Raw genomic sequence first — 26,412 nt, 5'->3', positions numbered from 1 at the left:
GAGCCGGCTGCTTCTATGTGTTTGTTCTTAAGAAAGTGCCACACTGTTTTTGATTACAGTGGCTTTGTATTATAGTCTGATATCATATCTCATGATTCCTCCCACTTTGCTTTTTCTCAATATTGCTGAGGCTTTTTCATGTCATTTATGGTTATATAGAAATTTTTGAAATGTTTTTTTCTATTTCTATGGAATAGGTCATTGGTATTTTGATATGGTATTTGATATGGATTTGGTTAACTCTCTAAATTGCTTTATGTAATATCGACATTTTAATGATGTCAGTTCTTCCAATCCATGACTATCATTTATTTTTCCATTTATTTTTATCTTCCTTAATTTCTTTCTTCAGTGTTTTGTAGTTTTCTTATTATAAATCTTTTACCTCTTTGGTTAAGATTATTCCTAATTATTTCATGTTCTTGTTGAGATAGTCAATAAGGTTTTTCCTAATTTTCCTTTCTGTTATTTTATTGTTGGTGTACAAAAATCCCATTGGTTTTTGAATAGTGACTTTTATCCATCCCCTTTTCCAAATTCATTTATTAGGTATAGTTGTTTTTTGGTAGAGTCTCTAGAATTTTCAATGTACACAATCATGTCATCTGCAGACAGTGACAGATTGAAGAAGGATAAAAAGTTTTAAGAGACAGACTATTTTATTTGTTCCTAGTAAATTGTAATTGGTTATATTCCGATATTGGATAATGTGTTTCAAATGCAGAAAGTATTATATTCCTTGTCGCTTAGCCATTCCTCCCAAAACAAGAATCACTCAATGAAATTAAAGAGTCACACAAGTGTAAGTTGAAGGAAATCCACTTCCATGTCACAAATAGCTTTGGGGATTACTGTTCAAAACAGATAACTGCATGTAGAACTATGTGAAGTTATATTTATAGGAGAAAATACAAGACCATCAAATAGCATTACAGTTAATAAGTGAAAATAATGAAATAGATTTTTCTCCTTTAATGCAAAATAGGAAATAGTATTTTTCTAAATGGTGTTACCTCCAGTAGCTTTTAAAATTCCATCCACTTTAAGCCTCTAATTGAAGTGTGATATCTACTATTTCCTTCATCTACAAGTTTTGTTACTGGCCATTTGGAGGAACTAATAAATTAATTCCCTTCTTTTATTTCACAGTTTTAGAGATAAATAAAGTAAGCAATAGAACTCCAGAGTAGACTATATATCTCCCCCAATATATGTTTTATCTTTATATTTAGTGTTTTAATACCAATAGGTAAAGTTAGGGAGCATTTCAGAAGCCACTGTCTTTACTGATATGTTCATAATCCATAATAAGTGAATAAGAGTGACATCAATCCAGTGTAACTGAAGCAACTTTAGTTTGCTGTCAATTTTGGAAATGCATCAATTGTTCAAAGTCACAGTAAGAAAGAAAGCACAAAAATCAAATTCTGTTTTAAAAATGTGTAAATTGAGACGTGTTTTAAAGACATTTTGCTGCTTTGGAGTTTTCATTTTCTTACAACTGCTGAGCCATCTGTTAAACTGAGAAGTCTTGCCTATTAAAAAACCTGAACTTTACATATTTTTAAAATTTCAATAAACTGTGTTTGTTTGAATCACCTAAACAAAAGATATTCTAATAAATAACTGTTCATGTTATCAATGGGTAAACTTAAGTGTAGAGGAAAATAAACTATTTTTTGAACATTGTTTTAAACACCGTTTTTTCAGAAAGAAAAAAGCGCGCTCACACCTCTGAGGTCTTTCAGCTACACCATCTGTGGCCAAGTAAGAAATTATGTTTGGCATTTAACATAACCTTCAAAGACTAGCTCCTTTTTTTTTTTACTTTCTTTTTTTAATTATTGTTCAGTTACAGTTGTCATCTTTTTCCTCCATAATTCTCCCCTGCCCCTTTTCCCCAACTCCCACAGTCAATCCCCCTGCTGTCTAGGCTCATGAGTCCCCTACTCCTGTTCCTTGGCTAGACCCTTCCCCTTCATTCCCCCTTGAGACACACCCCCCCCGGCTCTTAAGGAAAAAAATCTAGAGGGCTGTGCAACCAATGATATAATTTCCAGATATGCAGCATTCTGACCATCAGATTATTCTATAAGATCTCATACCTGAGTTATGTGTCTAAGCTGCTGAATAAATGCAGTGTCCATAATTGTGTTAAATAAATGTTAATTGTTGAAGTAACCCCAATTTAACAAACACAACACAATATTTTCTTATTACTATCTAAACATGTGTTGAAATAAGATGATTTTCATGAATTTTAGACTGAATTACTTTTAAATCTCCATAAAATTTCATCATTTTAGCATTATTCATTTCTTTAGAAAGAGTGCATGACTATGGTACAAACACATTCAAAACCATAAGGAATTTAGTGTCTTAATTCTAAGCATTGTTACACAATTTATTAAACATTAAATATTACTTAAGTTCAGTCAATAGTATCTGTTGAGAAACTATAATTTTTAAGGTAGCCACATGCTCTATTCTTAAATAAAATAACAGTGTATTTAATTCAAAGTCCATCATTTATAGTCTCTTGTGCTTCTTATTGATGGGATTTAATTTTAGTTATCTACTAACAGGCAATATGGTGGTCAGCACTATGTTAAAACGGAAATTGTCCTGCCCTGGCTGATGTAGCTCAGAGGAGTGAGTACAGGACTATGAACCAAATGACCGCCAGTTCAATTCCCAGTCAGGGCACATGCCTGGGTTGCAGGCACATGAGAGGCAACTACACATTGATATTTCTTTCTCTCCCTTTCTCCCTTCTTTCCCTTCTCTCTAAAAATAAATAAAATCTTTAAAATAATTTTAAAAAGCTAACAGTCTTATAATCAAGGCTTTTCATCTAAATGAGAACAAGTTTGTTATTTAATTTCAAGTAAAATGTATTAACTATTTTTTATGCATTAGAGACAGAGATTGTCAAACCTAAATGCAATATAAGAAAATTAAATGTATTCTCACACAAATAGATATTTTTCAAAACCAATTATATTTCCTATCATGATCGCAGTGCCCTTCTATGTTGCTAGGCTTTTAGTGAATCAGGTCAAGGAGAGGAAGGGAAAGAACCACAGAAATCCAGGGACAGAGGAAAGGAAGACAGATGAACTAAAAAAAGGCAACTTATACAACTTTCAACAAAACGTTTAAATAGAAAAAAATAATAAACTTTTTGACAGTGCATTATGACATTTTAAATGCTTAAGTTAGTAAACATTTGAAACTAAGAATTTGTTAGCAAAATGGACACATTTATAACTAATATATTTGTTAATGAATGAGTGAGAGAGTAGCATGATACAGAGAACTACTTAAGAGCAGACTGCTTGTTTTGTCTTGTTTTCATATCAAGTCACCAACACCAACTTGGTGACTGAGTCATAGTAAGTGTTAGTGTTAAGAAAAGGAGGTTGTGGTGTGAATGGATGAGAAGAGTAAAAACAAAATCGATGATCAAAAGAGAGGGGAAGGGGGAGAAAAAGAAAAATAGTAGCCAACTGAGATTGGCCCACACCGAAACCATGAAAGAAGAATGAAAACTACTTGGATCTTCACCTTTTAAGGACAGTGTCATAGTACTTTCCCTATTCAAGGCTTCCAAATAATATTTTTTAAACTTAAAGACTGATCATTTTTCTTATCTTAATGTATATAAATAGCTCTTGGAGAATTCAAGGAATATTTGATTCTTCTTCCATACAATATTAGTTTTTATCCAATTATATTAAATATTTATTGGTTGAATTTTCTCTGAGTAATTTATTAAATTTTCTGCTAGTCTTCAAGATCAACTTCAGTGTTAGAATAATGAAGAATCTTCATTTCCAATTTAACTTTTTCAATTAAAATTGTAATTCAGACTTTTGACAGAAACAAAGTTTATTGACCACTATCACAGTTCTGATAACTAGCCCGACATATCCTTTGTAAAGAGTCCATTGTGTCTTTGTAAATATTTTATAAATCAGGAAACATAAAGCTTCAATCAGCAGGTCTGGCCCAAAGCCTTCCTAGAATCAAAAGAATAATAAAATGTGCATTTGTCTATGTGCTCACATTGGGGACTAAATATGTATCCCTTTTAATTATGCCTAGTGAATAAGTAGCTTGCCATTTTTCTAAGTATATTAAGTATATTTAATACTATTTTCTTTAAAAGTATATTTAAAGGGTACCAGTGTAGGAGAAACATGCAGATGTTATAAACGCTTAAGATAATATAATGTGTGAATTTGCTGCAGTTCATATTTTCATAACACAGCATTTGACCAAAGAAAGGCACCTACTAGAGATTTTAGCCTCAAACTTTGCTGTTTGCCAGCAGTTTTCATTTTCTTTTTTTCACATTTTTTATGGTTGTTCAAGTACAGTTGTTCCCATCTCTTCCCTAATACTCCCCCGACCCCAGCTGTCACCACTCCCCACCCTTGATCCCACCCCTCTTTGGTTTTGTCCATGTGTCCTTTATAGTTGTTCCTGAAAACCTTTCCCCCCTTTTCCTCCATTATCCCTTCCCACCTCTCTTAGTTTTTAAAAACAGTCATTTAAAACAAATGAATGAAAAAAGTTGGGGAAGGCAGGTGAAAAACTAATAAATAAGGAAAGTTAAAAGAGAAAGTCAATCTCCTCAAGGAAAAATGTTTAGAAGCACTCCTTCAAGTAAAATTCTGGGGCTGGACTCTCATATCTGAGATTGACTAGGTTTAAAACTTAAGCAAAGTGTCCATCTGTATTCCATTCTATATGTTCTCCATTAGTATCTTGGGGACATTGATATTGGTTTGTCAAAAAAAATCCATATTTTTTCCACAAAATAAAATACACATTTTACATTTTCACCAGTAACTTTATTGATTAGTATATTTTGAGTATGACAGCTAGCTCCTGTGTGATATAACACTGATTGTTCTCACTTAGTGTCTCAATTTGATTGTTATCAACTTCAGCTGGTCTACTCAATCATGGAGCATAGTCCAGTGAGAAATCTCCAGCACAAAACTTCACAAAGTGTGTTTGACATGTTCGATTAGTCACAGATCCTTCTCCATACACTGCACAAATTTTTTTCTTTCAGTTGCATTTTTACCTGTCTTGAAATAATGAAGCATGATATGCTGGATATGTTGCATATATTCTTCTATATTCAATATTAAAATGGATGCACAATAATTTACCAATTTTGATAAGTTCTTTTTAAATGCATGCTGATATGACAGTTGTAACACAATCTAACAAAATTGTTTTGAGTGAAGTTAAAGATAACTAAGTACTACTAGAGCCATCTTATGGAAAAAAAAAACAAAATATGAACTTTTTGGCCAACCCAATACTATTATTATTACTACTACTACTTCTCTTGCTGCTACTACTACTAGTACTACTACTACTGCTATCATTATTACCATAGCTTGTTACACCTACTAGAGAGTAAGTGTGGAAAAAAAATGCTAGAATCCCAAAAGTGACAGTTAAATGTGAAGCAAATTCAAGCCTTGTGTTTAATCTGTATATATGTAAAATTAAACTGATTAAAGTTTAGTAATATCTTATAGTTACATACTCCTTTATAATTTTCAAAGGGTTTCCAAAAAAGCATCTCTTGCTATTAGAATTATTTTCAACAATTTTTTATCTATGTATTCTATCAACCTTACCAAATATTATTCTGAGGTAACTGCAAAATTATATCTGATTTGTCAAATTATGAAAGGACACAGATAAAAAATTATTTAGCTTGCCCCTCTGACATAGGAAGAAAGTGAGGCCTAAGAAGGTTGAAATAACTTTCCCAAAACTAAGAAAATAATTAGTAATTCTGAAACATTTGCAATTAATAAAACTCAATATCAACAGAAACTAGCATAAGAAAATAATTCCAAGACCAACCAATCAACCAAGCATCCTAAATGATCTTTTTCTTTAACCAGGGATAGATGTATTTTATATTTTATATTCACAAATTATAAAACCTGTCCAAATTGTGACATACATAATACAATTTTAAATTTTGGGTTAGAACTATTTGGGGATATTTTAAGCCCATAATGGAAAGAGATACATTTTATATATATATTGTACCCATTTTATAAACACCATTATAACTATGTTTTAAAAATATTTATGGTATAAAGTTTAAACCATATATATTTATTAATGAAATTAATGTAATGTTATTTTTCTTTATGCCACTTAATAATTTATTTTTTTACTGTTGTTCAGTTATTGTTGTTCCGCATTTTTCCTCATTGCTCTCCCTTACCCCATTGCCCCTCTCCCACAATCAACAACCCCCCCCCCCCAGTGCTCATGCATATGAGTCTTCTGTGTTTGTTCCTTTGCTTTTCCCTCCCCCTGCTTTCCCCTGTGGGGGCAACTTTGCCCACAAGTCCCCTCGTCCACCACAGATGAAAGTGAAACTACCAAGACATGATCTGCTTGGGGAGGAGAGGTGGTCAATCTCTCAGAGGAGAAAGACCAGGAGCCTCTTCAATGGCTTTTATTAGTTTGTAATACACAGGAATACAGGTAGAGCTCATCAATCAATGTCAGGCAGCAAGGATCAAACAGTCGATAACATTTCAAAGAAATCTGAGGGCTTAATCTGATTCAGTGTCTGTCAGGTAAGGGGGTTGCAAAAACTTTGGGAGACATATTCATTTCCTGCTTGGATCCTTATCATATGAATAAAAGCACTGTTAGCAAAGCAGGCTTCACAGGAGTTTGTGAAATCTCTTATGCCCAATCACCCTGGCTCCTGCTCTAGCTGGCAAGGGGCTGCACTGCCTTCCCCATCATAGGTTTTTAGGCTTAAGTGGATTAGAGCCAGGAAGCACTTCTCCCAGACAGAAATGGGGACTCAAGCTATGTCAGAAATAGCCAGGGACTGAAGGTCCATCATTCCCTTTTTGTTGCAGCCCCCCGAGTTCTTCCTTGATGGCCTCCAAAGTGATCATGTCTGGCTTAGGTTACCCCCCCCCGAGGGGTCTTACCTGTCTTTGACTAACCAACCAAGCACTGGGGACAGGGGATGAAGAAGAAGCAGCATTGCTGCCAGGGAGATAAGCTTTGTCTCTTTAGTGGCTCGCACTCCAGAGGTCACTCACTCAGCCTTAGCTATGGGGGACAGTTACAACTCCTGAAACCAGGCAGAGCGTTTCCCAACACTCCCCCATTATTCCTCTCCTCCTTCCCCTTTGACCACTGTGAGTTTATTCTTTATTTCCAAGTCTCTGGTTCTATTTTTCTCATTTGGTTCTTTTGTTGACTAGCTTCCACTTATAGGTGAGGTCATATGGTATTTGCTTTTCACCACCTGGCCTATCTCACTTAACACAATGGTCTCTAGTTCCATTCATGCTGTCATGAAGGGTAGGAGCTTCTTTCTTTCTGCTGCACAGTATTCCATTGTATAAATAAAATTCCTCACTTAAACTAGTTTGAAATTTACCTTTTAAGTAAAAAAAATAGTTTAAATCAATGTGCAATTACAATATATGTTCTGTCCAGAAAGTGATAAAATCATTTTGGCAATAATTTTTTGCTGGGCTGAGGAAGGCAGTATGTTGACATTTGTGCATGCATAAATGCATAATATTAAATTGTTATGATTCAAATTCACTGATGAGGAAAGACTATGTTTAAAAACACTTCTGAAGAGTCAATGTTGGCTCCATTTAGTCTGAGACTTTGGAGAGTGGGTATTCACTAACAATACACAACTTGTCTGAATTAAAGAATTCATGACTCTCAAAAGTAAACTCTAATCCTTGCATCATCCGATATTCTAAAATATTCACAACTTTCTGAACCTAAATGTGTCATATAAACTTTTTAAAATTTTCATTACTTTCAAAGCTATTGAAAGAACAGAAAAAATAGATAATAAAATAATGCCTAATGTGTAAGTGTATTTTATTCCATTTTTGAGACTGATGTTAAAAGGTACTGGAAATAGTTGTCATATCACTAGCAAATAAAAAGCATTGCTATAGCTGCAATTGACATGCATTGAAATATTTGCCATTTTGATGGGTAAAAGCAATCTGTCAGTTAAGTGAATTTACACATACATGCATAATATTAAGTGATATTTTATAATAATTGCAAAACTTTCAATTAGAGATTTTTTCTCTAAAATGTAAATGCCCTTGCATTATAGTTTTTCAGAAAAGTCTTGTTATTTGTGAGCATCTGGTTATGCACTCTCATTTTTATATTCTTCCTGGACTCAGCATGATTTTTATATGAACATAGATGGCAAATGCCTTGACTTTTGATGTAGTTAATTATCATTGGAGGTATTCCAAGACATTGGTCCTAAAGAAATGTGACAGTGTGTGGACTATTGTGTAATAGTAAATAAAGCAATAGAGTATCTTAACAGTTTCCAGTTTCTTTTCTCATTAAAGTTTTTGAGTTTCATTTTTTCTGGCTTTGAATAAAATTATCAAGTAGACCTCGTTGACAATATTGAAAGAAAGAAAAATACTCTTTTTACATACTATGTTTAATGTTACTCAACAGTTAATTATAGAAAAACTCAATGGCCTTTTCTATATCTGAGTGTAGAAATTTATTTCATGGGCTGCTTTCCCATGTGAAATATTGATAAGTCATTAAAACTAGACTTCCAGGCAAAATAGAGGCATAGGTAGACACACTGTGCCTCCTCACACAACCAAAATAAGGACAACAACAATTTAGAAACAACAAAACAACCTGTACCGACAGAAAATTGAACTGTGTGGAAGTCCAACAACCAAGGAGCTAGAGTAGACATATTCATCTAGGCTGGTAGGAGGGGCAGAGTTGGGTGGCTGGGTGTAGAGGAGTCATGGAAAAGCTGTGGCTGGCAGACCCACCTGGTGAGGTGGCAGATTATGGAAGGGTGAAAAGCACAAGGCAGCTTGTGCACAGTTTGGTCCCACATTTTTCCACAGATAAACTAGGCAAAACTGGGGAGTGAGACAGACTGCACAACCCAGAGTGCCAGCTCTGGGAAATAAAGCCTCTAAACACCTATTTAAAACACCTGTGGGGGTTCAGGTGCTGGGAGAAACTCCCAACCTCACAGGAGAGTTTGTTGGAAAGATCCACAGGGTACTAGGATCTTTCCCACCCACGCAGAAATCAACACTAGAAGGGCCCAGTTTGCTTGGGGGAAGTGGGGAAAGTGCCTGAAATCCGGCAAAGAGTGGAGCAAGCATCATTGTTTCCTCTCAGACTGCTCCCCCACATACAGCATCACAACCTGGTGACTGGGTTGCCCTACTCTGGTGAACATCTAAGGCTCTGCCCCTCATTACTCAACAGGTGCACTGAGACAAAAAAATGGCCTAAATGAAAGAACAGATCAGAGCTACAGAACAAGTACAACTAAGCAATGAAGAGATAGCTAACCTATCAGATGCACAGTTCAAAAATGAGTAATAAGGATGCTCACAGAATTGGATGAATTTGGTCACAAATTAGATGAAAAAATGAAGGATATGCTAAGTGATATAAAGGTAAATGTACAGGGAACCAATAGTTATAGGAAGGAAACTAAAACTCAAATAAATGGAGTGCACTAGAAGGAAGAAAGAAACATCCAATCAGAAAAGAATGAAGAAACAAGAATTCAAAATAGTGAGGAGAGGCTTGGAGACTTCCAGAGCATCTTTGAACTTTCCAACATCCAAATTATAGGGGTACCAGAAGGGGAAAAGGAAGAGCAACAAGTGGAAAATTTATTTGAACAAATAATAAAGGAGAATTTCCCCAATCTGGCAAAGGAAATAGACTTCCAGGAAGTCCAGGAAGCTCAGAGAGTCCCAAAGAAGTTGGACCCAAGAAGAAACACACCAAGGCACATCATCATTACATTAGCCAAGATTCAAATGAAGGAGAGAATCCTAGAAGCAGCAAGAGCTAAGGGGACAGTCACCTACAAAGGAGTTCCCATCAGACTTTCAGCTGATTTCTTAAAAGAGACTTTACAGGCTAGAAGGGGCTGGAAAGAAGTATTCCGAGTCATGAATGGCAAGGACCTACATGTAAGATTGCTCTGTCCAGCAAAGCTTTCATTTAGAATGGAAGGGCAGATAAAGTGCTGCTCAGATAAGGTCAAGTTCAAGGAGTTCATCATCAGCAAGCCCTTATTATATGAAATGTTAAAGGGACTTATCTAAGAAAAAGAAGATAAAAAAATATGAACAGTAAAAAGACAGCAAACTCACATTTATTAACAACCACACTTAAAACAAAAACAGAAACAAACTAAGCAAACAGCTAGATCAGGGGGAGAACCACTGAAACGGAGATCACATGGAGGGTTAGTAACAGGGGAGTGGGAGGAGGAGAGAGTGGGGAAAACTACAGAGAATAAGTAGCATAGATGGTAGGTAGAAAATAGATAGGGGGAGGGCATGAATAGTACAGGAAATGTAGAATTTAAAGAACTTATAAGTATGACCCATGGACATGAACTAAGGGGGCGAAATGTGGGTGGCATGGGGTGTGCAGGGTGGAGGGGAGTGAAGGGGAAAATGAGACAACTGTAATAACATAATCAATAAAATATATTTTAAAAAATATAATAAAAAATCATTAAAACTACATCTACAAGTATCTATTCTTTTGTTCCTGATAGTAAGAGAAGTAATTTATAATAAATAAAAAATACAGGAAAACATGGTGAATATCTTTCCTGAAATGGTGGAAGGTGGGTAGGATAGAGGAGAGCAATGGTGGGAAAATAGGGACAACTGTAATTGAACAAAAATAAAAATTTTAATAAAAGAAGAATACCAACCAAATGCAGCTTATTCTCACTTATATAAAATATAATTTTATTTGACCAATTATATTTAAGCAGTTAAAATATTCATCCATTCTCCCACTCTAATCATTTTTCCCACTAACCGGCAGACCATAATCCCATTAAGGCAGTAAAAAAAAAAAAAACAGATTTTACCCTGAATTTCAGACTTTTTCTGGGAAATTTAACAGCATGCAGTGTCAAATTGATAACAGAATAGAAGAGAAGAGAAGATTATAACACTAAAGCCAGAGACAAAATTCCTAAAGGAATGAATTTGAAAAGAAAATGTGTACTTAACAAAGTGGAGACATTCCTGTTTAATCAGTGGCATTAATAGATAGCATGTGGCAGATTTCTAGAGAATAAGCCAATGGCAATAGTCTCTGCCAAATGGGACTTCATTTTCCAAGTATAGTTTCTCTGGGTAATAAAAAAGAACATTATTTCAAGCTTAGTCCTTTTATACAGTGATCATCTTGCAAGCTGCTTTTTGGAGTTTTCCCTATCTCAAAAACAGCTGTGTGACTTCAAAGAGTGAAATAACAAAAAAGCCTGAACAACCAATGTAAAACAGAAGATCAGTGTTCAAGATGCTAATTTAGTATGGAAGTATCTTTAAAAAAAATGTCAGAAGCCCAGAAATGAGTAACAAATACTGTTTGGTGAACTTGGCCCTCAAGCCATGACATGCCATTTTCAAGAAATTTCATATTGTTTAACAAATAGGGTTAAATTTCCCTTATATTGATTTGGAAAATTCCATTCTTCCAGGTCACTTGTTTTCATCTTATGTATAGCTCTTGGTATATTTAGTTTTTTTCACTTTTAATAATTGCTCTGATACAAAAACAAAACAAAATGGTTATTATTTGCACTGGCTTTTGCTGTAGAAGCTTAATATTTATTCTACTATTTTAATATTAAATCTTCTTACAGCTTTCCTCCTGCTTATCACTTTGCTCTCGTTAGCACAGCCCTTTGACTCTGTCATGTTCTTCAGTTGCTTGTACAACGTTTGCTAACATTTTTCTCTTTAAATGTTATAGTCATCTCATCATTCAAATTGAAGGCAATGTTATTTTAATAACAGCCTATCTTCAAGTCTTTGATTTTCAGATTTTTACTTGGTACACTCTGGTGTATTAACTTCATACATGTACAAATGCGCTTAGAAATTTCAATAGTCTTATCTTCTCAAATATAACTTTTTCCATTGCTTGGAATTTAGGACAAAATTTGTCTATCTAGAAATGGCTGCGATACAGAATTGACATGCCTAGCAGAGCAGTAGATGACACAACTTCACCGAAGATCACAATGTAGCACAGGATAAGATGTCTCTTTTCACTTCTCAAACTCAATTCTCAGATCTTTTTTAAAGGATTTTATTCATTTAGTTTTAGAGAGAGGGAAAGGAGGGAGAAGGAGAGGGAGAGAAACATCAATGTGTTTGTCTCTTATACTCCCCCTACTGGGGACCTGGCCCACAACTCCACATATGCCCTAGACTGGGAATCAAACCCATGACCCTTTGGATTGCAGGCCGGAACTCAATTCACTGAGCCACACCAGCCAGGGCACAGGGCTTCTTTATTGTCTTTAAAGACACAGATTATAAAACCATGAAATTTGCTCAATATTCTTATAATAAAATATATTATCTAATTAGAAATATTGTTTCCAAATCTATTTCCTGGAAATTTGTACCTCCTTCACATCATGTTCTTGTAATAAAGTAAAACAATAAAACAATTTTGTGGAGCATATCTACGAATTCTAAAATTGTTATATTATTATATATTCTATAGTTCTTTTTTCTAGTAGTTGTCATGGAATCTGGTTGAAAACTAAGAACTCATGTCATCTCACCAGTAAAAGAAAACAGACCAAAATTCCAACTCCCTTTAATATAATATAACTTACTCTGTACCTTTCTCTCCCAACAAAAAATCCAAATGTATTCCCCATCCCACCCCTCCTCCACACATATATATTTAGCATGAATATTTTTTGCTGCCTTACATGGTAGTAAACTTAAATTTAAGTAGTTCTGTCACACATTGAGGGGAAGACTGGCTTTCAAATTGGACTTGCTTTGCCAAATATGTCTGTAGTCCATTTTTGTTTTTGAAATTGAATTTGCATACTTCCTCCCCTGCTATCTCTAAATTAAATTGCTAAGACATAACACATATTGAATTTTTTCAAAGACATTTTGTCATTACAGAAATGTGATCCTCTTTTTAAAAGGTAAAAATATCATATGCATGAATGTGTATACAGAGCAAAATACACGTGGGAGAAAAATGTGCACTTCAGAAGTTGCCTGCCAGCAGCCCATTAATTGTAAGCTCTTTGTTTTTCCAAATTCTGAATAATTCCCATCTGCCATGCTCTCCCTGAGCATGAAATTGAAATCCCTTAGTGCAGGAATGGGGAAAGGTACAGACTAGAATACTGAGACAGTTAAGGAATGTTAGCTTTGTCCCATAGGGAATGTAGAGCAAAGGTTTCAAAGGACTTTTAAAAATGCTGTTTGTCCCCTAAGCAACATGTAGTACCTAAGATAATAATATGCTACACAGATTATCAAATCAACTTTGGGTTTGTACTCTTGCATCTGTTATGTGCAAATATTTTCTCTCAGAAATGGTACAAGTGCACTGAAGCTTTTTGCTCCACCCAAGTAAAAATAGCTTTAAGTTCTGTGCTCCGGTTATAATTTAATTCTTGCACATAGAAGTCTGTCACTTTCATTCATGTAGAGTTCCTCAATTTTATATTCCCAGGGTTATCTTATCAAATGCCATTACTCCTCCCTTTTGTCACCCATTTGCTTTTCCTTGATAGGGAGATGAGTTCCCTTCCCTATGTCAGCAGCTTTTTAATTTATTATTTACCCTACTGCACATTCTGGTTTTCAATAATAGCAGCTCTTTGATACTTGTACGCAGAGAGAATTGGTCCTTTCTGTTTATTTCTTTTGGGGGCCATATTACAAGTTTATTAAGTTTTTTAACTTGATACCACCAAATAATGACTCACTATTATTTTATTGCTCACTATAGGTTAGTTTTCAACTTTCTGTTTTCATCAGCATACGTTACATAATGCCTCTTCCATCCAAATTGTATATTTCATAGTCTTTTGCCACTAAAAGCTTCCTCTGTAATAATATGCCATACTGGTAATACATCTATGCAAAAGCAAGTTCTGTATTTGATCACTCATCTCTATCAAAAGATATCATTTGCAGTCTCTTATATTCTTCAAGTTTTCATCTTCAGAAAATTTTTCAACTTCTTCAAAGAAGAATATTTTTCCCAAGAAGAATCTGGAAGCTTGGCTTAAGCTCATTTAGAACATAGTTAACATTTATAAACATATTGATACAGGGTGCAGCCAAGGGGAGTGCCCCCCAAAAAAGATTTGGAATCTTGTCCAGAATTCAAAGTGTATAGGAATATTGGAGAGACATATAAGATGTCCTCACACCTCCCCCCCCCGGAGAAGAAACGAATGGAACCAGGCCATTGAGAGCTGTTTTGCATAGCAACAGTTTTGCAGCTAACCTCTGGAATGGTTATTTAACATATCTATAACCTTTAACTGGTTGCATAGATATGTTAAATAGCAGTGGCCAAGTTTGGAGCCAGGGAGAAGGGAGTAGCAGGGACTCAGGATGGAACTAGGGGCTGCGCCCCTGAGGGAGAGTGCCTGTGTGGGAGCTTGGAAAAGAATGGCTCCAGGACATGAGGGGATAACTGCCCAGGTGAGGAGAGGGCCACGCTGTATGGAGCAGAATGGAGATCCCTGCAGCCAGGTGAAGAAGAAAGCCACATGCTTTTGGTGGAGTGCGAACCCCTGCAGCTTTGGTAGAAGAGGCCCACACAGCTTTGGGATGCTCTCTTTGGCTGCGGGGCCTGAAAAGCAAGAGAGACTTTGACTGGAACTGGGTACAAAGGACTCTTGCCAGTGGACCATGAGAGGGTACCACAGTACTTTGGATTAACTCGAGATCCTGCACAGTGACACAGCTGACGGTGCCAGCAGCCTGCAACACAGACGTGTGCTCTTTTCCTGATTTACGGTTCCTGGAGTTGGGACAGTGGGAGAAGGGAGCGCTGTGTGGGTGTAAGTGTACAACCTAAAAGACTTTAGATATTTTAGTAGAGGCATTAGGCCTGAATAGCATTAAATAAACATTTTGTTTCCTTTTCACAAATCTCTGGCATTAAGAGATGTCTTTCCAATTGGCAGCGGACAGAAGGGCCCAGTAGATTTTAGTATTTTGTTTTTGGGAGGGGCCCCTGTTGTGTAGCAGTTTTGGGCTTCCCTAGGTGGGCCAAATATTGTATTGCCCCTCCCTCGGACCTCTTGTTCGGTAACAGTTTTTGGCGACTCCGCCGGGACGATAATTGTCCGTGGCAGACCGACCCCCTCAGGTGCGAGAGAGTGAGGCTTTGGAATTTTCCCAGTCTCTGAGGATTTCTCTGCACTCTTGAGGGCATCGGATGCCTAGTCACACCTGGAAAGGTGAAAAGGAAACTAAACAGGGAAGGGAGCAGAGACGTGAAAGTGTTTTGGGTTGAAAACTTGGTTTCTGACTGCTCTTTGGCAATAATGGAGCTGGAATGGTGGGTGATAGCAGGGGAAATACCTGGTCTTTACGCCATCTGTATTCTTTTTGTTCTTAACCTTTGTTTGCTTTGTTGGAACTGTATGAGTAGTTCTATAGAGAAGTGTGTAATGGTCCAGAAGGAGAAAGGGGTCTCAGAACCCCTCCCTGATAGTAGATCACAGGAGGAGAGAGATGATGAGGAAAGAAACCTCATTAATGCTCTGAACCCAGGGAATGAGGGACCCCAGACAGCAGTGTCTCCCGTGGTGACACTGCTTTCTGGGGAGGTGAGGCCCACTACAGCTTCTCCTGCCCTGCAAGTCGGAGGAGTCTCCACCATGGATTCGCAGCCTCTGCAAGTGGGCTCTGCTCACCCACTGCAGCAGGGGTTGCCAGGAGCCTCTTTGGCTCCTGAAAACGGAGCTGCAGAGCCCCCACCTTCACAGGTGGGTGGAGCCTGCTCTCCACCTGCATTGGTGACTGCAGCCTCAGTGCACCACCCCCAGTGGGTGCAGGGCAGCTCTGTGGTGCCCCCATGCCTGTGGGTGGAAGGGGCCTTGGGGGCTTCCAGGGCTCCTGAAACCGGAGTCCTGGAACCTTCCCAGGTGGGAGGAAACAGAGTCAGGGTGCTGCCATTTTGGGTAAAATGGATGAACCACGTGAGTGCCCCACCATGGAGGACAGAGCATGCATGGGCATCGCCATCTTGGATGACCCTGCATGCATGGGTGCCGCTGTGCTGGATGACTCCACGTGCATGGGCGCCACCATGTTGGACCTGGATAAGGCTTCTCTTCTGATTTATGGTCTGTATGCTGCTGCTGTGTGGGCACTGCAGCAGTCAGGTTCTCTGTGTAACTGGTTCTGATAGTAATGGCACTGGTTTTGAAGGTCATGAACTGAGGTCCAAGAGTGACCATCTGCTTTATAGGGTATTTGCAAGGTCTAAGTTTCAGAAAGGTGCAAAATGTCCCTATGAATCTAGGGACTTTTAGTGGAAGGTACCTGTAGTGCTGTGGACTTTTAGCTGCCACATACTGAGTTTAACTACTGAGTTTAAGTATAGTCCTTCCCAGTGTGGGAAAGGGACCAAGATTAAAAGAGAATGATGGTTAAATCTAGATAGGTAGAAATATGTATAAAGGATATGAAAGTTTTAAACCTGGAGTAAAAGAAACCTCAACTATTTGTTTTCTAATTTCATGGGAAAAGCAAATTTCTCAAATGTGGTTCTGTTTCTGATCAGAAACTTGTATTGTAAGACCTATTGAAGGTCGCCTGTAGCCGGTTGGGGAGAATGCCTTTGCCACCTGGGACCCAGGAAGGGTCAATTGTGGCTGATAGGTGTTTCAGCCTGAGGCAAAGCAGCATGTCTCTGCCATGAGACTGGGCCTGAAGGAGCATGTCTCCGTACCTGAAGACCTAAGGAAGGTCACCTGTAACCGGTTGGGGAGAATACTTTTGCCACCCGGGATCCAGGAAGGGTCATTTGGGGCTAATAAGTGTTTTAGCCTGAGATAAAGAGCATGTCTCTGCCATGAGACCGGATCAGAAGAGAGCAAGTCTCTGCCATTGGTTTTGCTTCTGATCAGAAACCCTGTGTACCTGAAGACCTAGTCAAGGTCACCGTAGCCGGTTGGGGAGAGTGCTTTTGCCACTCGGGACCCAGGAAGGGTCATTTGGGGCTGATGAGTGCTTCAGCCTGAGGCAAAGAGCATGTCTCTGCCATGAGACTGGGCCTGAAGGAGCATGTCTCTGCCAGGCACCAGTGGACACATTGGTGCAAGAGAATGTCTCTACCTGTATTGTTTCGGAACTCTGTTTCGGATTTTGCTCTGTATCTGCTCTGAAAAGGAAATTGAGGATTCCAAGAAAGGTTAAAACTTCATACTCTGTAGGAAAGTGAACAAGGAAAAGGATTTTCCATTATGATTTATATTTTTCTCCTTACCTGATCTATCCAGAATTGGCATTATAAAGGAGTAAGTGATGACAAGGTTTCTTTGCATAAAACCAATAAGCCCAGTCTTTAATAGTGGTTTTGTTAACCAGGACTTTGACTGGAATGTCACACCTGAAGGAGGCATGTATGGGTTCTGGTCGTTACCAGAAAGCCCTGAGGAACTGGGATTTACCTGTGAAGCTAGCGAAAGCCCACAAGAAAAGCCTGGTACTTTAGTTGATTGTGTGGTTCATGCCAGTATTTCTAGGGAAGGAACAAAGGTTACTTTCCTGAAAGATGGCTAAAAAGGAACCTGTAGGCACAATGGAGGCTCAAAGATTTGAGTGAAACAACTAGTACAGGCAAAGCCAGATGGCAGGTGTGTGGCTCTGCTTTTGTGCCCTGAGGGGCGGACTGAGAAGTCAATCTAAAGGTTCCCTGTGTGAGTTCCAGCAAAGTAGACTTAGGGATCATAAGTGATCCAGGCTGCTCTTGGTGTGTTTATGCAAACGAACAGTCAAAATCAAAAGCGGGACCAAAGTAGTCCCTGTAATAACAGTAAGAGTGATCTTAAGGAGACAAATTGTAATTCAAGGAGAATCACAATGCTCAGTATTAGACATCAGAATGGTGCAGCTAATCGTCTTGAAAGTTTGTTTGCATTTGAAAGTTGAAACCAGGTTTGTGATGTCACCGAAGATGTACAATTTACAAGTGCAAAGGATCTTGCAATGGAATGTCTTCCCAAAAGACAGTCTCACAGGCGCAGAGACTGGTTTGGGGATTGTCGTGTGAATTAACCTGTGTGTTCTTCTGTTTTCATAGGGCGTATGCCTATGCCTATGAGTGATTGGTTGCAATATAGGCCTCACTTAAGGAGCCCATCTTCGTCATCGCCCCCCTGAGACTCAACGGTTTGGCTGAACTAAGTAGTTGGGTTGGTAAAGGGCTGGGGCAGTCTGTGGGCTTCACTTGAAACTGATTTTCCCTTTTCTGTCTTGATGGCTTGGACAAAAAGGGCCCAGATATCTGAAAGGAGGGAAATCTTAATGTATTCCCCTCAGCCTGAGTGAAGTATAGTGGAGCACAAGAGTTTTTAGATAGGTGTAACATGCCTTGTACACCTTCCACTAGGTAAGCCATTCTTTACTGAAGTATCTGCCTTTGTCAATTAATGGTTATGATTTAATTGTGCTTCCAATTTATTGCCTAATCTGTCACCTCCAGAATATGACCTGACCAGAATGCCAACAGTCCAGTAATGCCAGATTTGGACACCAAGTCTGCAACTTTCAGGTGACAGCCAACTGACCAGGACCCTGTAAGGTCTTTCCCCTTACAGGAAGGACTCCCTCCGTGCTGCACCCCCCTTTCAGGGCACCCCTGACCCCGGAGTACGTAGGACGGCATCCATTTTCAGCCAGAAGCAGTTACAAGAAGATGAGATCTGCGTCCATTTTGCTTTATATGATTATAAAAAAGGTGTATATCTGAAAGGAGGGAATTGATACAGGGTGCAGCCGGGGGGGGGGGGGCAAAAAAAGATTTAGAAAGGTGTCCAGAATTCAAAGTGTATAGGAATATTGGAGAGACATATAAGATGTCCTCACACCTCCCCCCCCCCGGGAGAAGAAACGAATGGAACCAGGCCATTGAGAGCTGTTTTGCATAGCAATGATTTTGCAGCTAAGCTCTGGAATGATTATTTAACATATCTATAACTTTTAACTGGTTTCATAGATATGTTAAATAGCAGTGGACAAGTTTGGAGCCAAGGAGAAGGGAGTAGCAGGGGACTCAGGAGAATGTAACTAGGGTCGGAGCTCCTGAGTGAGGGGGACTTGGACTCAGGATGGAACTAGGGTCTGCACTCCTGAGAGGAGGGCTTGGACTCAGAATGTAACTAGGGGCTGCACTCCTGAGTGAGAAGGGAGTGAGGAGGACTTAGACTCAGGAGGTAACGAGGGGCTTGCCTCCTGAGTGAGAGTGGCAAGGACTCAGAATGGAACTAGGGGCTGTGCTCCTGAGTGAGAAGGCCTGGGTGAGAGCTTAGAAAAGATAGGCTCTGGGACATGAGGGGATAACTGCCCAGGTGAGAGAGAGCCACGCGGTTTCAGCAGAGTGAGGACCCCCTCTTGGTGAGGTGAAAGAGGGAGCCACGTGGTTTTGGCAGGGTGCGGACCCCCTCTTTCCCAGGTGAAAGGGAAAAACCACGCAGCTTTGCCAGAATGGAGATCCCTGCAGCCAGGTGAAGAAGAAAGCCACATGCTTTTGGTGGAATGCAAACCCCTGCAGCTTTGGTAGAAGAGGCCCACACAGCTTTGGGGTGCTCCCTTTGGCTGCGGGGCCTGAAAAAGCAAGAGAGACTTTGACTGGAACTGGGTACAAAGGACTCTTGCCAGTGGACCATGAGAGGGTACCACAATACTTTGGATTAACTCGAGATCCTGGACAGTGACATAGCTGACAGTGCCAGCAGCCTGCAATACAGACGTGTGCTCTTTTCCTGACTTACGGTACCCAAAGTTGGGACAGTGGGAGAAGGGAGCGCTGTGTGGGTGTAGGTGTATACCCTAAAGGACTTTGATATTTTAGTGGTGGCATTAGGCCTGAATAGCAGTAAATAAACATTTTGTTTCCTTTTCACAAATCTCTGGCATTAAGAGATGTCTTTCCAATTGGCAGCGGACAGAAGGGCCCAGTAGATTTTAGTATTTTGTTTTTGGGAGGGGCCCCTGTTGTGTAACAATATTTGGCATCCCTAGGTGGGCCAAATATTGTATTGCTCCTCCCTCGGACCTCTTCTTGTTCGCTAACATCTAGTGAAGTCTCCTAAGGTTTCCCAATAATGCCCTTTAAAGCAAAAGTGTTCAATTCACAATTATGGCTTTCACTTGGCTACCATACCACTTTAATTTCCTTCCCTAGACAAGTTCCTCAAACTTTGCTTTTATGACCTTCATAACTTTAAAGATTTTAGGCCAATTATTTTATAGAATAAACTTTTATTGTATTTATTTGAACTGGTGATGTTGCATTTTTCTCATTGCATTTTCTCAGGCGGTATATAATTTCAATCTGTTCCGTGACAGATGGTGCTCACATTGATTATTCAATTTGGGTGGTACCTGCAGGCCTTCTTCACTGCAAAGTTAATCTTTTTACCTTTTGTAATTAACAATTACTTTGTGAAAAATACTTTGAATTCATGTAAACATTGTGGTTCTTATCACACTCTTGATCTATTCATTCATTAATATTTATTAGTATAGACTTATTATTATCATTACTTATTCTTATTTTTCCTTACTTAAACATGGAAATACCACAGAAACTACCTCCAGAACACTTTTGACAGGACTCCATTGTTATTTGAGAATGTCCTTGCTTTCTGAAGAATGAAGTGTTCCAGTTTTATCTTGTACTTTCTGTGCCCCACTTTGGAATCAGCAATTTCTCTCCAAATGTCTTGCTTGCTTTGAATTAAGAATTGTATTTAGAAGAAGTGGTGCTCTGGGCAATGGAGGTACTCAATAATATCAGATTATCACTGCTCCCAGACCCTTCAGTAGACAGAACATGAGGACACGCACATTCATGTACATTTGAGAACACACACGAATCTATATTTCTATATCTGTGTGTGTATTAATACCATGAGTTCACACTGAACACTCCAATTGCAATCCAATAACATTGTGTTCTAGCTCTCTCCTTTTCCCTTTCTATAACATACTTCCTCAAAAGGAAGAACCTGGTTTCTGTTATTCTCAGTGTAACGACTTATTTTATCAGTCCCCCTGAATGTGACGAATTCTCCAGCCCATTGCTACACATTTCCACATTCAGTTGCTCTCCTTACCCAAAATGCATTTCAATTTTACTCAATTTGGAATCTGCTAAAATGTCTAAAAAACCTCCCTCATTTTAGTCATGCTTTGACTCTATGTCCTAAGACAACAGTCCTGTGTGGACTTCAATCTTACTCTGATCAGCCTGTGCCAACTCACTGAGTTGCCCCTCCAAGTGGATGATCTTTTCACCCCACTCTAGCTCTGACACCACACACTAAATCACTCTTCATGGGAAGACCTTTTCCACCTTGTTCAGGTTCTAACTTCTCACATATTCCTCACATGCAGATGTTCTTCTTACCTCCTTAGGCTCCTATGTCTTCCTCTGTACCACTACAGTCTCGTCCAATCAGGCTCACACACTTAAATTTCTGTGCCCCATGTAGAGGATTTATAACTGAGTTGTTCAGGAAGGAGAAGAAAAAGAAAAAAATAGAAGGGATTCAAGGACTAGACAGAGAAAGGAAAAATAAAAGAAAAATGAAGAGTGTGATATTTTATCAAAATATCATAATCATGTACTTTGCATAGTATTCCCCTCAGTATTTCCAGTACCCCACCTGGTGCCATAGATAATTATTATGATATTATTGAAAGTATTTCCTATGCTATATTTTATATCCCATAACTATTTTGTAACAGTTAGTTTATACTTCTTAATCCCTTTACCTTTTCTCCCACCTCCCAATCCCTTTCCCTTCTGGCAACCAGCAGTTCAATCCCTGTCTCTATAAGTGAGTCTCAATTTGGTCCATTTATTTTGTTTTTTAGATTTTATGTATATGATTGTCTAACCACTAAGCTGTACACATGAAGACAATACAAAATAAAATATAAGAAGAGCTGACAAAACAGAAAGAAAGCTCATTGAAAACTGAATGTGATTATACTATAAAGGTCATTTATCATATTTTATACACTTAAAGAGAACCATACTTCTAGAAATGCATACTTGCTTTGAACTTGGAGAAACATACATTTCCAGAGAGAAAGAGAGAGATTGGGGGTGTAATCACAGCTGTTATCACAGTATAATAAGCAGTTAAGGAGAATGCCTGAACTCAAATTTAACCCCACCACCTGCTGGCTTTGTGCAAAAGTGGGTAAGAAAGTTGACCTCTTATGTTCTCATATCTTTATCACTTGAATGAAGATAATAAATAATACCTAATGCACAGAGTTCTAAGAATTAAATAAAGTAATACAATGTGAGAAATAAAATAAAAATATTACAAAATTATGAAATTTGTGTTGAACAATATAAGCACATACATTCCATAACCACTTTTTCACAAATAACAAACACACTGTTTCATTATGGAATCATTTTCCTGAAGTGAAGGACAGCTTTTTTAAATTGTTGACAGTATTACAGATGACCCCCATTTTCCCATATTGCCCTCTTCAGCCCAACCCCCCTCCCCGGTCTTCACCACACTAATGTCTGTGTCCATGGGCTATGCATACATGATCTTTGATTAAGCTCCTCACCTTCTTTTATCCAGTCCCTGCCACACCCTTATCTCTGAGATCTGTATGCCTATATCATGTATCTTTGCCTCGGGTTCTTTTTTGTTCATCTTTTTATTTTGGTCATTAGGTCCTGCACGTAAATGATATCATATGGCATTTGTCTTTCTCTGACTGGCATTTATGCTTAGCATAATAATCTCCAGTTCTGATTTGGGAATATGGTGCTAAGGTAGGTGAAAGTGGAGCCCAGTTCACCCTGTGCCCAGCTGGAACAGCTGGCTGCTCTTCTGAAGAACAGAGTGAACAGCCAACAGAATCCCAGCTTATATGAAGTTTGGAGGCAAAAAATTGCAAAGGACATTGAAAAACAGATGGTGAGGAGATTTAGCTAGAGTGGTAAGGTCCCTGGGATCAGCACAGGGACCAAAACTGCTGCAGTCTCCAGCCTGGTGCCTGCCCCAGGATAGAGGAAGGAGAGTTAGATCACCAGCTCCATTCCCTACCAGAGCAGCTATGGCAGCCCAGAACCAGGAAACACCTGGATGCTGGAAGTCATTGGGGGAATAGAGATGACGTCGGAGTCACACAGAGGCAGTATACATCTGCTGGGACTGTGGTCCCCGGCACCAGAGCAATTGGGATGCTGGGACACCTGGCAATGGTAGGAGTTCGGCTGTGTCAGATCCTGACTCAGATAGTCTTGGAATGATTGGAAAGTTGGGCTGTGTGGAAAGCTCTGTGCTCATTAAGAACAGCAAGTAGCTGCTTTGTATGGAACTGTCCAGCAGCAGCTGACTCACCACAAGGGTGATTTCAGCTGCATGCCCCAAAGACTTTGTAGCTGAGCAGAACCACGCACATTCAGCTTGTCTCAAGCTCTACGCCAGAGATTGACTCATGCTGTGATCATGTGAGTGGCAGATTTGAGCCTGGAACCTCACGGAGGAACTGCGCCAGAGGCCAGGAAACTGAATATTGCGATCCAGACCTGGTCTCTATCCTCTCAAAACCATAGGAAGGGAGAAAAGCAAAACCCAGCCCCCATCTTCCAGTGGCATCTAGGAAGACCAGCAGAATTCACTGAACAGGTTTAAAATCAGCAGGAGGCTTAATATTATTTTTTTCTTTTTGGACCATCTCTACTTTTTTTCTTCCTCCAAGTGAGATAATAGAAGGGGAATTACAAAGGGTCCAGAGAAGATCAAAAGGGGAGCACAAGGCTAACCCCAAAAATGGAGAAAATGAGACAAATGTCACTTTGCTTTCCCATAGAGCTGGCATTTTTATTGATTATTTACTTTATTATTATCTTGTCATTATTTTTGCCACTTTTCTTAGCATTTTTTTATTTCTCTTCCTTATGTTTAGTTTTCCTTGTTTTATTTCTCTGTTTAATTGCACTGCTTGGCTGGTTTTTCTTCTCTTTATTGTATTTTAATTTTCCTCCTTTTATTTCAGTTGTGTCTGTCCATGTTCCAATAGGACACGACTCTTGATTTGGTACTTTCTATTCTGGTTATCCAAATCATATATTTCTTGTCATATTATTGTTGTTCCAGTACTATTGTATAAGTAATTGTAATTCCATACAATTGTACATACTACATAGCAAGCCTCCATGATTTTAGCCCACTTCACTTTAATCCTAAACATTATTATTGTTGTGGTTAACTCTATTATTTCATATACTACATCTACTTTCTATCCTTTAATCTTACCATATCTCATCATCTAACCTTGCACAAGTGCTCTGTTTACTGGATTCAGCTCATAATCATCCTCCCTTCTAATAAGAGTCTTATCTCTCTTTCACCTTTTATAAAAAGTGGCTCATTGGGTGAAATATCACAGTTAACATAATACTTATCCAAAGAATCTCCTATCTCTTCTCTACTTGCTGGTACTTTAAATCCAATGAAATACTCTTCCTTTGTCTTAAACAATTTTACCTAACACCTGCCAATGATCACATATAAGAGTAGGTGGGAGCTGCAAACATCATTATACCTGCTGGAGGAGAAAAACCACCAACAAAGGAACCATCGAAAGGTAAAAACACAAGTACAATAAGACAGCACACATGAACAGAACAAAGGGAAAAACCTAGAGTGTCCAGACAAGGAGATCAAAGAGACCACACCACTGAATCTCATAGAATTCCTACCATAGGAGTTCACCCTGCAAAGACAGCTGCCAAAGTGGAACATCAGGAAGTGCAGAAATAAACAAAAAGAGTCACCTAAAATGAGGAGAAAAAATAACATGCAATCAAAAGAACTGAAATACTCCCCACTAAAACGGTTAAAAGAAATGAAGGTAACCAAACTATTAAATATAGAATTCAAAATAATGGCTATAAAGATGTTCAAGGAATTCACAGACAACTGCAAGGAACTGAGTGAGAAGGACATCAGCATGAAAAAGAGAATAGAATGTATAAACAAAAAACAGGAAAAATGAACAATAAAATCACAAAAATTAAAAATGCAATGGAAAAAATTACAAGCAGGTTGCATGAATTAGCAAGTTGGAGGACAAGCTAAATAGAGCAAGAAAAGGAAAAGAAACTGAGAAGGAATGAACATGTGGCAAGGGAGCTGCAAGACCACATGAAACATAATAATATCCATATAATAAGGATACCAGAAGGAGAAGAACAGCAAGGGTTAGAAAAACTTTTTGAAAAAGTAATGATGGAAATTTTCCCTAATTAGATTAGAGAAAAAGTCATACAAATCCAGGAGACACTGAGACTCCAATCAAGAAGAATTTAAAGATGCCCACTTCAAAACATATCATAATTAAAGTGGCAAAATTCCAAGACAGAGAGAGAATCTTAAAGGCAGCAAGGGAGAAAAAGGAAGTACATACGAGGAATCCCAGATAAATCCAGTGACTGACTTTTCAATGGAAATGCTCCAAGCAGGAAGAAAATGTCAAGAAATTTTCCAAGTAATGAACAACAGAGGGCTGCAACCAAAATTATTCTACCCAGCAAGGCTCTCTCTCAATGAGAATGAAAGGCCAAATAAGGAGCTTCCCAGACAGATATGTCTAAAAGATTACATCTCCACCAAACAAGCTCTGCAAGAGATGCTAAAGGGACTGCTTTAGGAAGAAAAAGAAGAGAGAGAGAGAAGAACACATGTATAAAAATGGCAATGAATAAGTACCTATCAAAAATAACCTTAAACATAAATGGATTAAATGCTCCGATTAAAAGACACAGAATAGATGAATGGATAAGAAAGCATGACCCACACATATGGTGCCTACAAGAGACGCACCTCAGGACAAAAGACCTAGACAGACTAAAAGTTGAAGGCTGGAAATAAATATTCCAAATGGATAGGGGAAGAAGCCAAGATAGCAGTACTAATACAGACAATACAGACTTCAAAAAAAGAGCCATAAAGAGAAACCCAGAAGGTCACTTCATAATACCAAAGAAAAAAATCCATCAGCAAGACCTAAACATTGTAAATATATATGCACCCAATATAGGAACACCAAAATACATAAAAAAAATTTTAGGGGTCTTCAAGAAAGATATTGACAGAAACACAATTATAGTAGGAGATTTCAACACCCCACTGTCAAAAATAGATATCTTCTAACCAAAATATCAACAAAAATATTGTAGCATTGAACAATGTCGTAGATCAAATGAACTTAACTGATTATATATATATATATATATATATATATA

This window comes from Artibeus jamaicensis, unplaced genomic scaffold, assembly GCF_021234435.1.
Source record: "Artibeus jamaicensis isolate MK-2021 breed Jamaican fruit bat unplaced genomic scaffold, CSHL_Jam_final scaffold_461, whole genome shotgun sequence".
NCBI lineage: Eukaryota > Metazoa > Chordata > Mammalia > Chiroptera > Phyllostomidae > Artibeus > Artibeus jamaicensis.
Note: the sequence above shows the minus strand (reverse complement) of the source record.